The 25249-nt window shown below is 49.2% G+C and overlaps 1 long non-coding RNA gene across 1 annotated transcript; it reads right to left on the bottom strand.

Annotated features, from left to right (window-relative positions):
* Window positions 1–1750: 1750 nt before the first annotated feature.
* Window positions 1751–17815, bottom strand: LOC121280313. The gene is made up of 4 exons (XR_005943590.1): window positions 17646–17815; window positions 14376–14529; window positions 2634–2741; window positions 1751–1949 (listed from the first exon to the last, which is right to left on the bottom strand). It is a non-coding gene; the product is annotated as an uncharacterized LOC121280313 (long non-coding RNA).
* Between the last annotated feature and the right edge of the window lie 7434 nt (window positions 17816–25249).

Below are 25249 nucleotides of genomic sequence, written 5' to 3'. Positions count from 1 at the left end.
TCCCAACTCCTCCCCAGACGCCTCTCCCACCTGATTGTGTCCCAGATCCCCCTTCCTCCCGATTCTGCCTCGGTCTCTGCCCCCTCCTGACTCCACCCCTAGCTTGATCCTGCTCCTGACTCTCTGCTCAAGAAGAGGATCCACCATCACCTTCTCAACAGGCACCTGGGGATTGGCTTTATATCTGGCCTTGCAACACAGCTTGAGTAAACATGGACTTGGGGGTAGAGCATACAATTTCAAAATTGCAGATGACACAGAACATAACAGTATAGTAAATATTGTGGAAGATAGTGAGACTTCAAGTGGGATAGGCACAAATATATCACAAATGAAAATTTTTGCAGGGAAGTGGGAAGTGATTCATTTTGGTAGAAAGAGTGAGGAAAGATATTGTATAATTAAGGGCAAAATTTTAAAGAGGGTGCAGGAATAGAGACCTGGGGATGTTTGAGAGCAGAGTTAACATTTCAGACTGATAATCCGCCTGACCTGCTGAGTGTTTGTGAGCAGGATTCTGAGCTTTGTAAATAGAGGCAGAGAGTGCAAAAGCACACAAGTTATGTTCAAACTGGATTCACTTTTATTCATTCGTGGGATGTGGGCGTCACTGACTAGGCCAGCATTTATTGCCCATCCCTAGTTGCCCTTGAGAAGGTGGTGGTGAGCTGCCTCCTTGAACCGTTGCAGTCCCTGTGGTGTAGGTACACCCACAATGCTATTAGGAAGGGAGTTCCAGGAATTTGACCCAGTGACAGTGAAGGAACGGTGATATATTTCCAAGTCAGGATGGTGAGTTACTTGGAGGGGAAACTCCAGGTGGTGGTGTTCCCACCTATTTGCTTCTAGATGGTAGTGGTCGTGGGTTTGGTAGGTGCTGCCAAAGGATAAACTCTAGCTCCGCCCTGCTGGAGTAAGGTGCCCAATCTAGGGCTTTGCACTTCAGAAGCTTATGAGGCTTTTGGACTGGGTACATCAGAGATTTACTATAATGTTTCCAGGAATGAGAGGTTACAGCTCCATGGATTATCCAGAGAAGCTGGGATCATTTCCTTTAGAGCAGGGAAGTCTAAGAAGATATTTGATAGAGGCCAGGGGAGATGGGAAGGGTTGGGAGCTTTGGATTGTGGCGGGCTGGTGAAGCAGGTACAGTTGATCCAGAGCTAAGAGTTACACCCCAGATCCAGCAGCCCTCAGTGTTAATTGTACATCAATTGTGTTTAATTGTATGCAGGTGGAGGGCATGAGTTGGGTTTTTACATTCTTCTTATCGTGTCCACGGACAGTCTATACACGGCCCAGCCAGGACTGGACACATTTTTGCGCCTTGTTGTTGAATTCGGCAAGATCTGTAACAGTGCAGGGTTCCTCTAGTGATAGGCATTGCAGGAGATATTGCATAGTCTGTGGCTCAGTTCCACATTCAAAAGTTGTCGGGCTGGTTGTATATCCCCATTTGCTTAGTGACACCTTTGAATGACCTACACCAGTCCTAAACAAAAACAGAATTACCTGGAAAAACTCAGCAGGTCTGGCAGCATCGGCGGAGAAGAAAAGAGTTGACGTTTCGAGTCCTCATGACCCTTCGACAGACTGTCGAAGGGTCATGAGGACTCGAAACGTCAACTCTTTTCTTCTCCGCCGATGCTGCCAGACCTGCTGAGTTTTTCCAGGTAATTCTGTTTTTGTTTTGGATTTCCAGCATCCGCAGTTTTTTTGTTTTTTACACCAGTCCTAAGTCTGTTAAGGCACTTCCAGGTTGCCCAGTTGCAATTAGCTCCTGGGGGGAGGCTTTCATCCGGTAGAATTTCCATCACTGGGGGTTGTTCGAGACTGGCGAGCTGGTCTTTCAACAAGGTGATGCGGGCTTCAGATGAGAAGATAGAAAGAGGTTCTTATCAATACTGTCTGGGGTTGAGTCCAGAGGTCTGTTCTTGTAATGATTCATTCTGTAGATAAATGTAACACTGCATAAAGATTGGCTCTGGTGTCACCCTTCACTAACTGGCTTCTGGCCAAGAACACCAGGCTTTCGATAGCATCCCCATTTCCCAAGATCAGAATACTTGGTTAGACAGGTTTAAATTTAAAATGGTGTTTAATTATGATTATGCAGCCTCATTATAATATTTACTTAAGTAAAATGTTCAACTTGGTTTCTGGAAGTGGATTAATTGGCTACTCAACTGCTTTCCTGCCAGCAGTAAAACCAGCAGTGGGTAGATTGAAGGTGGAATTCCAATTCTTAAGATTTTAACATCCCACCTAAGCCAAGCCTGTTTGCTTTTAAGGGTTAAAATCCAACTCCCCCGCACCACCCCCCACACAACCACCACCACCACCACCACTACCTCCCACCACACCCAGTATTTCTGCTCAGGTAAGTGCCTGATGTCTCTGGCAGCTCAAACATTTTGGGCTCTGTCTATCATTAACAGAGACAGTAGTAAAACTAAAAACAGTGTAACACTTCCCAACTAATTAATTCTATTTCTAGTCTGTATTTCCGCAGTTATATTCTTTAACGCAACAAGCAATATCTTCACTCCCTCCCTCCCCTTTTCCAAGCTGTGCCCTAAGACACATCTCAGGCTGTGTGCAGTTGTAAGCATTGCCTTGCTTTTCACACTTACCACAGACTAATCTCCACTCACAAATTCACTGAGTGCAGATCACATTGTTCAGAGGACAGCAGGGAAAGCACAGGATAAATCTTCCCAGGCCAGGCAGGAGAGAGAGAGCTGCAGTCACAAGCTATCATTAGATCAAGAACAGCTAAAAAAAAAAACCCCATACAGACAGAAAAACACTCCCCCACACAGAGAAAAAGGAACTCTAGGGGACTGGAAATCTGGAACAGTCTAATGAGAAAGTTGCCTGAGGTTATTAACCAACACTACAAGCCTTGTTCATCAGCATATTGCTGTCTGCCTGATCACAGTCCAGGCTTCTATCAGTCTGAGCAAAACCCATTACATAGCAATTGTCTAAAAACAGAATCCTTTTTTTTTGCGGATGCTCTATCAGCCTTGGGAATGAATTCCCCTGATGTGTGGATCACAATGTCCTATGGTTTTTGGAGGGATATTTGGCCTCATCCCATCACTCAAGCCAAGTTGGCTGAAAGTGATTGTGCAAAGTGCTCCATTTATTTAAACGTATGAACATACGAATTAGAAGCAGGAGTAGCCCATGTGGCCCCTCGATGCTGCTCCGCTATTCAATAAGATCATTGTTGATCTGATTGTAACCTCAACCCCACATTCCTGTCCACCCCCGATAACCTTTCACCCTCTTGTTAATCAAGAATCTATCTCACTCTGCCTTAAAAATATTCAAAGACTCTGCTTCCACCGCCTTTTGAGGGAGAGAGCTCCAAAGACTCACAACCCATCAGAGAAAAAATTTCTCCTCATCTCTGGGTTAAATGAGCTACTCCTTACTTTTAAACTGTGACCCCAAGTTCTAGATTCCCCCACAAGTGGAAAGATTCTCTCCACATCCACCCTGTCAAGACACCTCAGATACTGAAGCAGTCCATGTCCAAATGCTCAAGACCTGGACAATATCCAGGCTTGGGCTGACAAGAGGCAAGTAACATTTGCGCCACACAAGTGCCAGGCAATGACCATCTCCAACAAGAGAGATTCTAACCATCACCCCATGACATTCAATGACATTAACATCATTGAATTCCCCACCATCAACATCCTGGAGTTATCATTGACCAGGAACTGAACTGGACTAGCCGTGTAAAGACTGTATCTACAAGAGCAGGTCAGAGGCTGGGAATCCTGCAACGAGTAACTCACCTCCTGAATCCCCAAAGCCCGTCCACCATCTACAAGGCACAAGTCAGGAGTGTGATGGAATACTCCCCACTTGCCTGGATGAGTGCAGCTCCAACAACACTCAAGAAGCTCAACACTATCCAGGACAAAGCAGCCCACTTGATTGGCACTACATCCACAAACATTCACTCCCTCCACCACCAACACACAGTAGCAGCAGTGTGTACCATCTAGAAGATGCACTGAAGGAATTCACCAAGGCTCCTTCAACAGCACCTTCCAAACCCATGACCACTACCATCTAGAAGGACAAGTGCAGCAGATATCTGGGAACACCATCACCTTGAAGTTCCCCTCCAAGTAACTCACCATCCTGACTTGGAAATATATCAGCGTTCCTTCACTGTTGCTGGGTCAAGATCCTGGAACTCCCTTCCTAACAGCACTATGGGTGTACCGACACCAAATGGACTGAAACAGTTCAAGAAGGCAGCTCACCACCACCTTCTCAAGGGCAACTAGGGATGGGCAATAAATGCGGGCCTAGCCAGTGACGCCCATATCACATGTATGAATAAAAAAAAAAATCTTTCCTTAGGAAGGGGACTCAGTACTGTATGCAATCCTCGAGATGTGATCTCACCAATGCCCTGCACAACTGAAGCATAACTTTCCTACCTTTGTAATCAATTCCCCTCCCAATAAATGATAACATTCTATTAGCTTTTCAAATTACCTGCTGTATCTGCATATTAACCCTTTGTGATTCATGCACTAGGCCACCCAGATTCCTCTGAATCTCAGAGCTCTGCAACCTCTCACCATTTAGGTAATATGCTTTGTTTTTATTCTTCTTGCCAAAATGGACAATTTCACATTTGCCCACATTATAATCCATTTGCCAGATCTTTGCCCACTCAATTAACCTATCTATGTCACTTTGTAGCCTCCTTATGTCCTCTTCATTATTTACTTTCCTACCTATCTTTGTGGCATCAGCAAATTGAGCAACCATTCCTTTGGTCCCTTCATCCAAGTCATTTATATAAATGGTAAAAAGTTGAGGCCCCAGCACTGATCCCTGTGGCACACCACTCATCACATCCAGCAAACCAGGAAAAGACCCATTTATGCCAATTCTCTGCTTCTGTTATGCCAATTCTCTGCTTCTGTTAGCTAGCCAATCTTCTATCCATAATTATGTTTTTTTTTTCATTAAGTTTGATACTGTCTTTAACTTTTTTAGTTAACCACGCATGGTGGGCTCTCCCCTTGGAATTTTTCTTCCTCATTGGAATGTATATATTCTGAGTATTCTGAAATATCTCTTCAAATGTCTACCACTGAACTTCTATTGACATATCCCTTAACCTCATTTGCAAGTTCATTTTCTCTTTCTCTGTTCTCTTTCTCTGCTTTCATGCCCTCCTAACTGCCCTTATTTAAATTTAACACACTGTCTCACCCACCGACACACTTACACTGACAGACACTGACACACCCACCCACACACACACTGACACACGGACACAGACACTGACTCACCCACCCACACACACACTGACACACAAACTGACACACACACACTGACACACACAGACACTCCCACCGACACACACACTGACACAAACACACTGACACACACACCGACACACACAGACACACACACTGACACACACACACAGACACACACACTGACACACACACACTGACACACACACACTGACACACACACACTGACACACACACTGACACACACTCACTGACACACACACACTGACACACACACACTGACACACACTCACTGACACAGTCACACTGATAAACTCACAGACATACAAACACTGAGACACACTGACTGACACACACACACTGACACATACACACTGACACATACACACTGACACAGTCAAACTGATAAACTCACACTGACACACAAACACTGACCCACAAACTGACAGACACACTGACACACTCACACTGACACACACACTGACACACGCTCACTGACACACACACTGACACACACACACACTGACACACACACACTGACACACACACACACTGACACAGTCACACTGATAAACTCACAGACATACAAACACTGAGACACACTGACTGACACACTCACACTGACACACTCACACATACACACTGACACAGTCAAACTGATAAACTCACACTGACACACTCGCACTGAAGTGCACACACTGACACACAAACACTGACCCACAAACTGACAGACACACTGACACACTCACACTGACACACACACAGACACATACACTGACACACACACACACTGACACATCCACTGACACACACACTGAAACACACCCACTGACACACAAACACTGAAACACACCCACTGACACACACACACTGACACACACACACACACACACACACACACTGGCACACACATTGACATAAACACTGAAACGCACACACTGACACACACACACTGACACACGCTCACTGACACACACACTGACACACACACACTGACACACACACACACTGACACAGTCACTCTGATAAACTCACAGACATACAAACACTGAGACACACTGACTGACACACACACACTGACACACTCACACTGACAAACTCACACTGACACACACACACTGACACAGTCAAACTGATAAACTCACACTGACACACTCGCACTGAAGCGCACACACTGACACACAAACACTGGCACACAAACTGACAGACACACTGACACACTCACACTGACACACACACTGACACACACACACACTGACACATCCACTGACACATCCACTGACACACACACTGAAACACACCCACTGACACACAAACACTGAAACACACCCACTGACACACACACACTGACACACACACACACATACTGGCACACACATTGACATAAACACTGAAACGCACACACTGACACACACACACTGACACACACTCACTGACACACACACTGACACTCACACTGACACACTCACACTGACACACTCACACTGACACACTCACACTGAAACTCACACTGAAACTCACACTGACACACTCACACTGACATACTCACACTGACACACACCGACACACTCTGACACAGACACACCGAAGCATACACACTGACACACACACACTGACACACACACACACACACACACACACACACACTGGCACACACATTGACATAAACACTGAAACGCACACACTGACACACACACACTGACACACGCTCACTGACACACACACTGACACACACACACTGACACACACACACACTGACACAGTCACTCTGATAAACTCACAGACATACAAACACTGAGACACACTGACTGACACACACACACTGACACACTCACACTGACAAACTCACACTGACACACACACACTGACACAGTCAAACTGATAAACTCACACTGACACACTCGCACTGAAGCGCACACACTGACACACAAACACTGGCACACAAACTGACAGACACACTGACACACTCACACTGACACACACACTGACGCACACACACACTGACACATCCACTGACACATCCACTGACACACACACTGAAACACACCCACTGACACACAAACACTGAAACACACCCACTGACACACACACACTGACACACACACACACATACTGGCACACACGTTGACATAAACACTGAAACGCACACACTGACACACACACACTGACACACACTCACTGACACACACACTGACACTCACACTGACACACTCACACTGACACACTCACACTGACACACTCACACTGACACACTCACACTGATAAACTCACACTGAAACTCACACTGACACACTCACACTGACATACTCACACTGACACACACCGACACACTCTGACACAGACACACCGAAGCATACACACTGACACACACACACTGACACACACACACTGACACACACACACACTGACACACACACTGGCACACACATGCTGACACACACCCATTGACACACACACTGATGCACACACACTGGCACATGCACACTGACACACACAGACACACACACACTGACAGACACACACTGACACACACACTGGCACACACATGCTGACACACACACACTGACACACTCACAATGACACACACACAGACACACATACACACTGACACACTCACACTGACACACAAATACTAACACACACACACACACACTGACACACACACATTGACACACACACACACTGACACACATACTGACACACTCACACTGACACACAAACACTGACACAAACAGTGACACACACTGACAAACACACATTGACACACTCACACTGACACATGCACCAACACACACAGTGACACATTCACACTGACACAAACAGACACACTCACACTGACAGATACACACACTGACACACATACTGGCACACACACACGCTGACACACACTCACTGACACACACTCACTGACACACACACACTGACACACACACTGACACGCTCACACTGACACACACCGACACACACACACTGACACACTCACACTGACACACAAATACTAACATACACTGACACACACACATTGACACACACACACACTGACACACATACTGACACACTCACACTGACACACAAAAACTGACACACACTGACAGACACACATTGACACACTCACACTGACACACGCACCAACACACACAGTGACACATTCACACTGACACAAACAGACATACTCACACTGACAGACACACACACTGACACACTCACACTGACACACATACTGACACACACACTGACACACACACACACTGACACACACACTGACACATGCACATTGACATACAGAAACTGACATGCTTATGCTGACACACACACACTGACATATGCACACTGACATATGCACACTGACATATGCACACTGACACACTCACACTGACACACTCACACTGACACACACACACTGACACACAGAACCTGACACACTCACGCTGACACACAAACACTGACACACACTGACAGACACACATTGACACACTCACACTGACACACGCACCAACACACACAGTGACACATTCACAGTGACACAAACAGACACACTCACACTGACAGACACACACTGACACACTCACACTGACACACATACTGATACACTCACACTGACACACACACTGACACACTCACACTTACACACACACACTGACACACTCACACTGACACACTCACACTGACACACACCGACACACGCACATTGACACACAGAAACTGACATGCTTATGCTGACACACACACACTGACATATGCACACTGACACACTCACACTGACACACTCACACTGACACACACACACTGACACACAGAAACTGACACACTCACGCTGACACACACACACTGACACACAAATACTAACACACACTGACACACACGCATTGACACACACTGACACACACACATTGACACACACATTGACACACACATTGACACACACATTGACACACTCACACTGACACACATACTGACACACATACTGATGACACACTCACACTGACACGCTCACACTGACACATAAACACTGACACACAAACACTGACACAAACTGACAGACACACATTGACACACTCACACTGACACACACACAGTGACACATTCACACTGACACACGGACACATTCACACTGACAGACACACACACTGACACACATACTGGCACACACATGCTGGCACACACCCTCTGACACAGACACACACAGGCACACGCATATTGAAACACTCACACTGACACACTTACACTGACACACTCACACTGACACACACACACTCTCACACTCACACTGACACACACAAACTGACACACTCACACTAACACACAATGACACACTCACGCTGACGCACACACACTGGCACACACACACTGGCACATACACGCTGAAGCACACCCATTGACACACACACTGACACACACACACTGGCACACACACACTGACACACACGCACACTGACAGACACACACACACTGACAGACACACACACTGACACACACCTAGCACACACATGCAGACACACACTCATTGACACACACCCATTGACACACCCATTGACACACACACACTGACACACATTGAAACACTCACACTGACACACTTACACTGGCACACTTACACACTGAAACACACATTCACACTGGCACACACACACTGACACGCTCACACTGACACACTCCGACATGCACACACTGACACACTCACACTGACACACACACACACTGACACACACATACACATACACACTGACACACACAGACACAATCACACTGACACACATACACACTGAAACACACACTGACACACTCACACTGGTACACACACACACGGACACACACCCAGTGACACACGCACTGACGCATACATACACACTGACACACTCACACTCTTTCACACACTGATACACTCACACTGACACACAGAAACTGACACGCTCACGCTGACACACACACACTGACATATGCACACTGACACACTCACACCAACACACACACACTGACACACGCACGCTGGCACTCACACACAGACACACTCACACTGACACACAATGACACACACACATTGACACTCACACTGACACACACACACTGAAACACACGCACACACTGACACACACACACACATTCACACAGACACACACACACACATACACTGAAACACACACTGACTCACTCACACTGGCACACACACACTGACACACTCACACTGACACACATACTGACACGCACACTGACACACACACTAACACACTCACACTGACGCACACTGACACACATACACACTGAAACACACTCTGACACACTCACACTGGCACACACACTGACAACCACCCACTGACACAGACAATGACACACACATACACACTGACACACTAACACTAACACACACACACACTGACACACTCACACTGATGCACACACTGACACACTCATACTGACACACACCCAGTGACACACACACACTGACACATACATACACACTGACACACTAATACTAACACACACACACTGACACACTCACACTCTTTCACACACTGATACACTCACACTGAAACACACACACTGACACTTGCACACTGACACACTCCACTTACACACACACACATACACTGATACACCCAAACTGACACACACAATGACACACTCGCTAACACACTCACAATGACATAAACACACTGACAGACACACACAGACACATTCACTGACACACACTGAAAGACACACACTGACACAGTCACAATGACAGACACATACTGACAAACACACTGACACACTCACTGACACACTCACTGGCACATACATTAACACATTCACACTGATGCACACACTGTCACACTCGTACTGTCACACACATACTGACACGCTCACTGACACACTCACATTGACATACACACACTGGCACATGCATTGATACACTCACAATGACATACACACATTGACACACTCACAATGACATACACACATTGACACACACACTGACAAACACACTGACACACACACACACACTGGACAGAATTTTTCCCTTGTTGGGCAGGCAAGCAGCCGACCTGAACAATGATATCGGGCAAGCGTCCCGAAGTCATCGTGCACTCTGCAATCTTTAGCCTGGCGGGCACGCATGGGTGCCAGAGCATTGCCCACTATTAATTAATAGACCACTTAAGGCCCTTAACAGTCCAATTGTTTGAGATTTTTCATCACCCATGCGGTTTTCTGCTCATTGCCCAGGCAAAACAGGCAGATGGCCCAGCCGGCATTTCTTCAAACCTCATCCAAGGGCAGGATAAAAAGGATCAGCAGCATTGCCACTGTGAGTGGTGAGGGGTTTTGGAGATAGTTTGCTGCTGGTTGCTTATTGGTACTTGGCAGCTTCATCTCTGCTCGGTGCTTTATTCTTGGCATTTCCAGGCTTCATCGGTTTCTGCCAGGCCCCTGGAGGATTCAGACCGTGTGGGCCCTTCCAGGTATCAGACAGCCTTCCCTAACCCTGGTAATGGGGATTGTGGTCTCTGCTGGTGGCACCTCCTCTGAGGAGGAAGAGAGGGGCAGAAGGGAGAGGAGGCCAGGTGTCCCAATGCAGCTTCCAGGAGAGGGACCTGTGGGAGGAGATACACAGGCACAAGGGGGCCAGGGCCAGCAGGTGGTCCAAGGTGGAAGGGGCTGCAGAAGACGCCACTATCCTGCTGCCAGGGTTTACAGGTGACGATGCAGCTACCTCAATATGTCCGAGGTGCAATGCCGAAGGAGGCTTTGGCTCTCAAGAGAGACAGTGACCTCCATCTGTCAGGTGATCGGCCCTGAGATCAGCTCTGACTGTATGGATGGACACCCCATGCCAGTGGCTCTGAAGGTCACAGTGGCCCTCAACTTCTATGCCTCCGGCTCTTTCCAGGGCTCTCCGGGATATCTTTTATGGAGTGTCCCAATCAGCTGTCCAGAGTTGTGTCAAGCTGATGACAGAAGCTCTGTTCAGGCAGATACTGACCTTTATTCTTTACCGTATGGACGAGGCCAGCCAGATACAGCGAGCCAGAGGCTTCGCAGCCATTGCTGGCTTCCCCCGTGTCCAGGGTGCAATAGACTGTACACATGTGGCCTTCAAGGCAGCAGCAGGAAGGGCTTCCACTCCATGAACATGCAGATAGTGTGTGATCACAGGGTGCTGATTCTACAAGTCTGTGCATGGTACACAGGCAGCTCCCACGACGTCTACATCCTCAGACACTCCCAGGTGCCAGGGCTTTTCAGTCCGGCTTGATGGATGGTTGCTGGGTGACAGTGACTATCCCCTCAGCAGGTGGCTCATGACGCCTCTCCGCTGTCCAAGAACAGAAGCTGAACAGTTTTATAATAGGAGCCACAGCACCACAAGGTCTGTGGTGCAGAGAGCCATCGGTCTTCTCAAGATGCGCTTCCGATGTCTGGACCATTCAGTGGGAGCACTGCAATGCTCCCAGAGCCAGTGTCACTGTTCATGGTTGCATGCTGCACTCTCCACAATCTGGCTCTGGCAAGGGGGGTCACAATGGAGGAAGAGGATGTTGACACAGCTCCACAGGCCACAGCTGATGAGTCCAGTAGTGAGTCTGAGGACAAGCACAGTGAGGATGTGGAGGTGGGCCTTCATAACCCACAGAGAGGCAGGGACACCAGGGACACCTTGATCCAACGCTCCTTCAGCCAAGCTGCCAAAGATCAGCTTCAACCACATTCCAGGGCTGCTGCCTCCATCCTGGATGTCTGAACTGACCCTTTCCTTTAAACCCAAAGTCCACTCAGTGCCTGTGTGATAAAGTTTAGAACCATTCACATCGGGCATTATATACTGGCGTACTCTGCACCAATGAAATAACGAGGTGAAGCATACTCAGGCCATGATGACAAAACCAGGTTTATATCATTTTGATATGTACAGACTATTTACATCAACCCCTCTGGTCTTAAGTCCCAGATCAGTATACATTAACTAAACATAAATGAACATAAAATCACGCTTCTCGCTGGCACCGGCATTAGAGACAGCCTGCTCACTCTGCTGTCTTGCTGGCCTTGATGACCTTGGCGGGTGTCCTCTGGCCAGTGGAGCCTGTGCTGGCCCCACCTGGGAGGGAGCGGCCAGTGACATGGCATCTCCGCAGCCTCATCAGATGCCACAGTCACTGGCAGAGGGGTGGAGGAGCTGCTGCCGTCATCCGGAGCGTCCTGAGAGGAGCCCGCAGGGACGGCAAGTAGGTTGTGCACCAACGTGAGGTCACTTTGGACCTCCCTGCTTAACATTGATGGACGGGCACCTAGCTGGGATACTGGGTGCCCAATCCATCTCCCACACTGACAATAACCACCTGAGGTCATTGCCTGTGTGAGGGCTGCAGGTCCAAGCGCAACCCCAGGAACCCCTGATTCTGTCCCTGGATCTGCCTCTCCATGACAGTCACCACTCTGTCAATGGAGGAGGCAGTGTGCTCGGCCATGAGGGTCAATGAAGTGTTTATGCTCCACGTGGACTCCTCCACAATGGAGACCATGGCACGCATTCCATCATGTATCTCCGCTAGAGCCTCCCGCACACCCTGCTGGACTTCCAGCAGCTGCTGCCTCAGGGGCGACTCCAGAGGTTCATCAACAGCCACCGACTGAGCACGTTCCTGGTCCCCAGCAGTCCTCCGACTGCCGGCGCCCTGGGCACTCTCTGCCTCCGCCTGCACCTCAAATGAATGTGAAGTGGCCTCACCGCTGTGCACCGAGATACTATCCAATGATCCAATGCCCACCGGGGTGCTGGTATCTGCACTGATACCTGGTTCAGACAGTGGGTATGACACAGGTGCAGATGGAGCCCAGTGGTCCTCCGGGGTCAGGAGAGTGAATGGCTGCTGGTGAATCTAAAGGAGAATAAGGAAATGTCACTAGTTAAAATCATCACACTGTCACTGTGCATACCAGACACCCTGGTGAGACAATGGAGATCTGCATCACAGTGCCCTCATCTTTCAATGATCAATGGGGACTCCAGGTTTGAAGCTTACATCAGTGAAGAGACTACACTAGAATGGCTGCACAATCCAAAACCCTCACCTTTGTGCACTGCGCTCTTACCTTCATCTGGCACCCCTGCCTCTCCACGCCCAGTTGCACAGGGAGTGCCCAACTCTCCAGCTGCAGGGCCTTGCTCAAACCTGCTGAGCAGCACGAGGTTGGGCTTGCCTCCACCTGTACGTGTCCTCTCCAATTGGTTGTGGGCCGTCTTCTCCTGAAAGGACAGAGGAGCATCGATTAGTCCACTCTCTACCTGCAGCGCCATTGCAGCATGCCAACCCCACCTGAGGAGCACCTGGCAGGGCACATCCGAATCGTGACCCTCAGTCCGCAAGCACTCAGACTAAGCAGCCAGGGCTCAGCCCCTTCCCCAGCTCCAGCGTTATTGACCGTGGCATTAAGGATCGTCCACAGGGGGACAGCCAGACCTTAACACTTCTGCGCACTGACCCATGCTGACACGGTACTCACCCTTCCTGAGTGCAGCAGGTCAGTGCTGCCACCTCCTCCCATGCCCTCTTGGTGAGGTGTGGTGGCCTCCTCGGTCAGTTTCATGGCCACTCCTGGGCCCGCCCACCCAATAAGGACAAAATTCAGCCCACTGACGCTCACACTGATACACTCACACTGACACACTCATACTGACATGCACACACTGACATACTCACTGACACACTCACACTGACACAAATACTGACATTCACATGGACACAATCACACTAACGTGCTCACTGACATGTACACACTGACATGCACACACCATCACACACACACTGACACACACACACTGACACACTCACTGACACACTTACACTAACACACACACAGGCACACACTGAGACACACAAACTGACAACACACACTGACAACACTCACTGACACACTTACATGGACATACACACACTGACACACTCATGGACACACACTAACACACACCCATCGAGACACTCACTGACACTCACACTGATACGCACAATGACACACACTGGTACACACACTGACACTCCCTGACACACTCGCACTGACACACATACTGACACACACCAACATACATACAAACACACATTCACTGATACAAACACTAACACACTCATACTGACACACACTGTCACACTCACTGTCACACACACTGACACACTTACACTAACACATACACACTGACACACTGACACACAGACACATACACACTTATACACACTGGCACACACACTGACACTCACTGACACACACACTGACATACATACGGACACACTTTCAATGACACACTCACACTGATACAAACACTAACACACTCACTGACACACTCAGACTAACACACGCACTGACATATGCACACTGATACACACTGGCACACACACTGACACACTCATACTGACATGCACTGTCACACTCACACTGTCAAACTCACTGATGCACTGACACTGGCACACTCACACTGACACACTCATTAACACAGACACTGACACACTCACTGACACACTCGCTGACACACTCATACTGACACACACTGGCACCCTCACACTCACACACACACACACACACACACACTGGCACCCACACTGACACACACACACTAACATACTCACTGAAACATACACTGACAGACACACACTGACAGACACACACACAGACTCACTGACACACACACTGATATACACACACAAACACACTCACACTGACAGACACACACTAACACAATCACATTGACGCACACTGACACACTCACTGACACTCACACTGGCACACAAATTGACACACTCACTGACACACTCACATGAACATGCACACACTGACACATGCACGGACACACTCACACTAACACGCAGACATTGACACACTCATGTACGCACTCACACTGACACACACAATGACACACACTGGCACACACACTGACACTCACTGACACACTCGCACTAACATACATGCTGACACACTCACACTGATATAAACACTAACACTCACTGACACACACACTAACACACACACACACTGACACACACACTGACACATGCGCACTGATACACACTGGCACACACACTGACACACATTCACTGACACTCTCACACTGACACACTCATACTGACACACACTGTCACACTCACACTGTCACACTCACGGATGCATTGACACTGGTACACTCACACTGACACACTCATTAACACAGACAATGACACACTTGCTGACGCACTCATACTGACGCACACACACACACTGGCACCCACACTTTCACACACACTGACATACTCACTGAAACATACACTGACAGACACACTGACACACACACACACACTGACACACACATGCACAGACAGATTCATTGACACACACACTGACAGACACACACTGACACATTCACATTGAGACACACACTGACAAACTCACTGACACTCACACTGGCACACAAACTGACACATACTTACACACTCACTGACACACACACACTGACATGCTCATACTAATACACATACCGACACACACTCACTGACATACCTACTGATGCACTAACACTGACATACACACTCATACTGACACACACACACACTGACACACCCCTGCCACATGCACACTGACACACTCACTAATACACTCACACAGACACAGTCATACTGAGCGCTCACTGACACACTCGGACTGACACTCTCTAACACACTTACACTGATACACACACCGACATGGGCGGAATGAAGTTTCCAACAAGAATTAAATATAAAATAAAAATGTTTAAATCTCAACTATAACATGTGCCTGCTCATGTGACAGAATCACATGAGGGTCACGCACAGACAGATTCATTGACACACTTTATTTTTGAAATCTTTATTTCTATTGTTATAAATCTGCAGTTCCCTGAGGCAGCTTTGTGCCTTCAGGGAGCTATCAGTGCGCACGACCGCATACATGCGCAGACCTCCGTGCTCGCCCTCCCCCCCACCCACCTGCCCCAGTCCCTGCCATCCAGGCAGCACTGAGAGTTTCAGTGGGTGATTCATGCTGGCTGGCCATCAATTGGACATTGATACACTCGCAGTACATAGACTGACACACACTGGCACACTCACACTGGCACAATCATAATATTCACACTGACACTGGCACACACCCAGACACACTCACAATACACACTCAGACACACTCACAATACACACATTGACACACTCACAATACACACACTGATACACACAATGCACACTGACACACTCAAAATACACACAATACACACTGACACACTCAAAATACACACGCTGACACAAACAATACACACACAATGCACACTCACACACTCACAATACACACACTGACACACACAATACACACATACTCTTCCCCTACCTCCTCCACCTGTAGTTTTTGCTGTCTGGCTGTTGAATCTGCTCAGCAGATGACTACAATCTGTATTCCCAGTCAGGGCTGTACTTCCAAACTCCCTGGAACAGTGCAAGCAGTGGAGTGTTGATAACAATTGTTAACTCAGTGGTTTCTTAAGGCAGCTTGGCTCTTGTTGTGAGGCTGCTGTACAGCTGGGAATGTGTTCCTGGCTGCAGTTGTGAGCTCTGTCTAGAGGGAACAACTTTTGTTGCCCAGTACCCAAGCTGGAATTTGGCGGGCTGGCTGCAGTGAAGGTGACAGGGAGACTTGATCCAGGATGGGAGAGCACTGTCTGCTGCTGAGACAGGGAGGTCAGATCAGGATGTGCTTCTTGTGAATCTACAATAGCTGTACTTTGAGGGAGTGGAATTTTTCTAAGTTGATAAAGATTACCCTATTTCTCATGAGAAGTAACAGGTATGGCGGGTGTGGTCTATGGGAACCTGCACTTTGAGGAAGCCTGTAATGAGGAAGAGGTGCAGTGCTCTGTCCCTGCTTCACTCTGTCCATGGCAATACATTCAGAGAGTCTGACTGAGCATCCTGCAGTACACTGGACTGGGAGAGGTTACTGACAGCTTTTGCCATGTGAAAGCAGCATGTGGCCTCAAACTGAGGCTCATCGAGACATTGACAGCCCCGGCAGAGAGGCCCCCTCAAGTTTCTCTCTTTTTTCCGTAATCTGTTTGTTGCCCTGCTTGGTGCATTCTGGAATGTCCCCTGGCCACACACCCATGCTGCACAGGGAGAACAATGACAGGTCGTACTATCCATTGTCTGGTTAACAACTCAATTTGTGCCTTTGACAAAAACATTTCTCTCTCTCTCTATCATTATCAAAACTCTAAAACACTCGATCAAATCAACTCTTCATCTTACTTATCCCAGAAGCCCAGTCTGTATCATCTCTCCTCATGATCTAACCTATGGAGACCTGTTAACATCCTGGTGAATCTGCATCCCCTACTCTCTCCACAGTCAAAATGGCCTCTCTTAGGTGCCCAGAACCTATAGCAGATCTGGAGTTGATGAGGTCGAACCATGGCTTTGTTCAGCTGATAGATAATTTCCCCCTCTCTCCATTCTAGCTCTGCTGCTGTGTGACTCAACCAGATTGGCTGCTGTCAGTTCCTTGAGCTTTAGTGAGCCCTGCTCTCTGACTGGGTGAGTGTGTCTCGGCTCTCCCCTAGCCAACAGCCCCAGCTGCCTCACAGAACTGACTCACTGCCCCTGGCTCAGTGCCAGGCAGGCAATCATTCCAAATGCTGCATTCACAGTGGCCGTGGACATCTTGTTTTAAGACAGGCTGAGAGAGACCCAGGATTTTTGATGATCTGTTTACTGCCTGCTTCCTTTGACTTTTGGCGGAGTGCCAAAATTTTCAGGGAACATTGAACACAGTCTGAATTTTCCCACGAATAGGCAGATCTGCAGTTTAGTGGAAACGTCAATGAGAAAATAGTGTCCAGAAGAATGTGGGACTCAGAAGAGCAGAATAGGGGGATGCAGACCAGCAAATTGTGGGACTCAGACCAGCAGAATGTGGGGACTAAGGCCAGCAGAATGTGGAGATGCAGACCAGCAGAATGTGGGACACTGAACGGCAGAATGTGTGGACTCAAACCAGCAGAATGTGGGACTCGGACCAACAGAATGTGGGACTCAGACCAGCGGAATGTGGGGAATCAGGCCAGAAAGATGTGGGGGCTCAGACTAACAGATTGTGGGGACTCAGACCAGCAGGATGTGGGGACTCAGAGCAGCAAAATGTGGGACACTGACCAGCAGAATGTGGGAATCAGACCAGCAGAAAGTGGGAATCAGACCAGCAGAAAATGGGAATATTTACCAGCAGAATGTGGGACTCAGACCAGCAGAATGTGGGGATAAGACCAGCAGAATGAGGGACTCAGAGCAGTAGAATGTGGGGGCACAGACCAGCAGAATGTGGGACTCAGACCAGCAGAATGTGGGGATAAGACCAGCAGAATGAGGGACTCAGAGCAGAAGAATGTGGGGGCTCAGACCAGCAGAATGTGGGACTCAGACCAGCAGAATGTGGAGACTCAGACTAGCAGAATGTGGGGACTCAGACCAGCAAAATGTGGGATCTCAGACCAGCAGAACTTGGGACTCAGACCAGCAGAAGGTGGGAATCAGACCAGCAGAAAATGGGGACATTTACCAGCAGAATGTGGGACACACACCAGCAGAAGGAGGGACTCAGACCAGCAGGATGTGGGGGCTCAGACCAGCAGGATGTGGGAATCACACTAGCAGAAGGTGGGAATCAGACCAGCAGAAAGTGGGGACACAGCCCAGCAGAAAGTGGGACTCAGACCAGGAGAATGTGGGGATACAGACCAGTAGAATGTGGGACTCAGACCAGCAGAATGTAGGAGTCAGACCAGCAGAATGTGGGAATCAGACTAGCAGAAAGTGGGAATCAGACCACCAGAAAGTGGGGACACAGACCAGCAGAATGTGGGACTCAGACCAGGAGAATGTGGGGACACAGACAAGCAAAAGGTGGAGACTCAGACCAGCAGAATGTGGGAATCAGACTAGAAGAATGTGGGGATCAGACGAGCAAAATGAGGGACACATACCAGCAGCATGTAGGACTCAGACCAGCGGAATGTGGGATCTCAGAACAGCAGAATGTGGAATCAGACCAGCAGAATGAGGGACTCAGGCCAGTAGAATGTGGGGTCTCAGACCAGCAGAACATGGGGGGCTCAGACCAGGAGAATGTGCAACTCAGAGCAGCAGAATGTGTGTCTCAGACAAGCAGAAAGTAGGGACACCGACCAGCAGAATGTGGGACTCAGACCAGCAGAATGGGGGGATCAGACCAGCAGAATGGGGGAATCAGACCAGCAGAATGTGGGAATCAGACCAGCAGAATGGGGGGATCAGACCAGCAGAATGTGGGAACTCAGACAAGCAGAATGTGGGACTCAGACCAGCAGAAGGTGCGTCTCAGACAAGCAGAATGTGGGAATCAGGCTAGCAGAAGGTGGGAATCAGACCGGCAGAAAGTGGGGACACCGACCAGCAGAATGTGGGACTCAGAGCAGGAGAATGTCGGGACACAGACCCGTGTAATGTGGGACTCAGACCAGCAGAATGTGGGACAGTGACCAGCAGAATGTGGGAATCAGACCAGCAGAAAGTGGGAATCAGACCAGCTGAAAATGGGGACATTTACCAGCAGAATGTGGGACTCAGAGCAGCAGATTGTGGGGATCAGACCAGCAGAATGAGGGACTCAGAACAGCAGAATGAGGAACTCAGGCCATTAGAATGTGAAGGCTCAGAATAGCAGAAGGTGCAACTCAGACCAGCAGAATGTGGAGACTCAGACTAGCAGAATGTGGGGACAGAGACCAGCAGAATGTGGGATCTCAGACCAGCAGAATGTGGGACTCAGACCAGCAGAAGGTGGGAATCAGACCAGCAGAAAATGGGGATATTTACCAGCAGAATGTGGGACTAAGAGCAGCAGAATGAGGGGATCAGACCAGCAGAATGAGGGACTCAGACCAGCAGAATGTGGGACTCAGAGCAGCAGCATGTAGGACTCAGGCCAGAAGAATGTGCCACTCAGACCAGCAGAATGTGGGGCTCAGAGCAGCAGGATGTGGGACTCAGACAAGCAGAATGTGGGAATCAGGCCAGCAGAAGGTGGGAATCAGACCAGCAGAAAGTGGGGACACCGACCATCAGAATGTGGGACTCAGACCAGCAGAATGTTAGAATCAGACCAGCAGAAAGTGGGGACACCGACCATCAGAATGTGGGACTCAGACCAGCAGAATGTGGGAATCAGACCAGCAGAAAGTGGGAATCAGACCAACAGAAAATGGGGACATTTACAAGCAGAATGTTGCACTCAGAGCAGCAGAATGTGGGGATCAGACCTGCAGAATGAGGGACTCAGACCAGCAGAATGTGGGGATCAGACCAGCAGAAGGAGGGACCCAGACTAGCAGAATGTGGGAATTAGACTGGCAGCATGTAGGACTCAGACAGCGGAATGTGGGTACTCAGGCCAGTAGAATGTGGGACTCAGAGCAGCAGAATGTGGGACGCAGGCCAGTAGAATGTGGGGGCTCAGACCACCAGAATATGGAGGGGTCAGGCCAGGAGAATGTGCAACTCAGAGCAGCAGAATGTGGGTCTCAGACAAGCAGAAATTGGGGACACCGACCAGCAGAATGTGGGCTCAGACCAGCAGAATGTGGGAATCAGGCCAGCAGAAAGTGGGGACACCGACCAGCAGAATGTGGGAATCAGACAAGCGGAATGTGGGTCTCAGACAAGCGGAATGTGGGAATCAGACCAGCAGAAGGTGGGAATCATACCAGCAGAAAGTGGGTACACCAACCAGCAGAATGTAGGGACTCAGACCAGTGTAACGTGGGACTCAGACCAGCAGAATGTGGGACTCCGACCAACAGAATGTGGGATTCAGCCCAGCAGAAAGTGGGAATCAGACCAGCAGAAAATGGGGACATTTACCAGCAGAATGTGGGACTCAGAGCAGCAGAATGTGGGTTCAGAAATGCCGGATTTGGGGTTCAGACAAGCAGAATATGGGGTGATCAGGCCAGCAGAAGGTGCAACTCAGACCAGCAGAATGTGGGGACTCAGACCAGCACAATGTGGGGGCTCAGAGCAGCAGGATGTGGAGACACAGACCAGCAGAATGTGAAACTCAAACCAGCAGAAAGTGGAGAATCAGACCAGCAGAATCTGGGAATCAGACGAGCAAAATGAGGGACTCAGACTAGCAGAATGTGGGGACACAGACCAGGAGAATGTGGGAATCAGACCAGCAGAACCTGGGGATCAGACTAGCAAAATGAGGGACTAAGACCAGCAGAATGTGGGGCTCAGATCAGCTGAATGTGGGGGCACAGACCAGTAGAATGTGGAGGCTCAGACCAGCAGAATGTGTGAGAGCAGAACGGCAGAATCTGGGGACACATACCAGCAGAATGTGGAGACTTAGACAAGTAGAATGTGGGGACTCAGAGCAGCAGAATATGGGATCTCAGACCAGCAGAATGTGGGATCAGACCAGCAGAATGTGGAACACTGACCAGTAGAATGTGGGAACTCAGACCAGCAGAATGTGGGACTCAGACCAGCAGAAAGTGGGAACGCAGACCAGCAGAATGTGGGATTCAGACCAGCTGAATGTGCGTCTCAGACAAGCAGAATGTGGGAATCAGGCCAGCAGAAAGTGGGGACCCCGACCAGCAAAATGTGGGACTCAGAGCAGGAGAATGTGGGGACTCAGACCAGTGTAACGTGGGACTCAGACCAGCAGAATGTGGGAATCAGACCAGCAGAAAATGGGGACATTTACCAGCAGAATGTGGGGATCAGACCAGCAGAATGAGGGACACAGATCAGCAGAATGTGGGACTCAGGCCAGTAGAATGTGGGGGCTCAGACCAGCAGAATGTGGGGACCCAGACTAGCAGAATGTGGGGACTCAGACCAGCAGAATGTGGAGACTCAGACTAGCAGAATGTGGGGACTCAGACCAGCAAAATGTGGGATCTCAGACCAGCAGAATGTGGGACTCAGACCAGCAGAAGGTGGGAATCAGACCAGCAGAAAATGGGGACATTTACCAGCAGAGTGTGGGCCTCAGAGCAGCAGAATGAGGGGATCAGACCAGCCGAAGGAGGGACTCAGACCAGCAGAATGTGGGGACCCAGACTAGCAGAATGTGGGGACTCAGACCAGCAGAATGTGGAGACTCAGACTAGCAGAATGTGGGGACTCAGACCAGCAAAATGTGGGATCTCAGACCAGCAGAATGTGGGACTCAGACCAGCAGAAGGTGGGAATCAGACCAGCAGAAAATGGGGACATTTACCAGCAGAGTGTGGGCCTCAGAGCAGCAGAATGAGGGGATCAGACCAGCCGAAGGAGGGACTCAGACCAGCAGAATGTGGGACTCAGACCACCAGCATGTAGGACGCAGACAGCAGAATGTGGGGACTCAGGCCAGAAGAATGTGGGACTCAGACCAGCAGAATGTGGGGATCAGACCAGCAGAATGTGGGACTCAGACCAGCAGAATGTGGGGACTCAGACCAGAAGGACGTGGGGGCTCAGAGCAGCAAAATGTGGAACACTGGCAAGCTGAAAGTGGGAATTCAGACGAGCAGAAAGTGAGGACACACACCAGCAGAATGTGGGACTGAGACCAGCAGAATGTGGGTCTCAGACAAGCGGAATGTGGGAATCAGGCCAGCAGAAGGTGGGAATCAGACTAGCAGAAGGTGGGAATCAGACTAGCAGAAAGTGGGTACACCGACCAGCAGAATGTGGGACTCAGACAAGGAGAATGTGGGGACTCAGACCAGTGTAACGTGGGACTCAGACCAACAGAATGTGGGACTCAGAGCAGCAGAATGTGGGGATTAAACCAGCAGAATGTGGGGACTCGGACCAGAAGGATGTGGGGGCTCAGAGCAGCAAAATGTGGAACATTGACCAGCAGAATGTGGGAACTCAGACGAGCAGAAAGTGGGGACGCACACCAGCAGAATGTGGGACTCGACCAGCAGAATGTGGGTCTCAGACAAGCGGAATGTGGGAATCAGGCCAGCAGAAAGTGGGAATCATACCAGCAGAAAGTGGGTACACCAACCAGCAGAATGTGGGTCTCAGACAAAAAGAATGTGGGAACTCAGACCAGTGTAACGTGGGACTCAGACCAGCAGAATGTTGGGACTCAGACCAACAGAATTTGGGATCTCAGAACAGCGGAATGTGTGACTCAGACCAGCAGAATGTGGGGATCAGACCAGCAGAATGAGGGACTCAGGCCAGTAGAATGTGGGGTCTCAGACCAGCAGAACATGGGGGGCTCAGGCCAGGAGAATGTGCAACTCAGAGCAGCAGAATGTGTGTCTCAGACAAGCAAAAAGTAGGGACACCGACCAGCAGAATGTGGGACTCAGACCAGGAGAATGTGGGGACTCAGACCAGTGTAATGTGGGGACTCACACCAGCAGAATGTGGGAATCAGACCAGCAGAATGTTGGGATCAGACCAGCAGAAGGTGCGTCACAGACAAGCAGAATGTGGGAATCAGGCCAGCAGAAGGTGGGAATCAGACCAGCAGAATTTGGGGACATCGACCAGCAGAATGTGGGACTCAGTCCAGGAAAAGGTCGGGACACAGACCAGTGTAATGGGGGACACAGACCAGCAGAATGTGGGAATCAGACCAGCAGAAAGTGGGAATCAGACCAGCAGAAAATGGGGAAATTTACCAGCAGAATGTGGGACTCAGAGCAGCAGAATGTGGGGATCAGACCAGCAGAATGAGGGACTCAAACCAGCAGAATGTGAAACTCAGACCAGCAGAACATGGAGACTCAGACTCGCAGAATGTGGGGACAGAGACCAGCAGAATGTGGGATCTCAGACCAGCAGAATGTGGGACTCAGACCAGCAGAAGGTGGGAATCAGACCAGCAGAAAATGGGGATATTTACCAGCAGAATGTGGGACTCAGCAGCAGCATGTAGGACTCAGA

Source organism: Carcharodon carcharias, chromosome 7, assembly GCF_017639515.1.
Source record: "Carcharodon carcharias isolate sCarCar2 chromosome 7, sCarCar2.pri, whole genome shotgun sequence".
Lineage (NCBI taxonomy): Eukaryota > Metazoa > Chordata > Chondrichthyes > Lamniformes > Lamnidae > Carcharodon > Carcharodon carcharias.
Note: the sequence above shows the minus strand (reverse complement) of the source record. Positions and strands in the feature narration are given on the sequence as shown.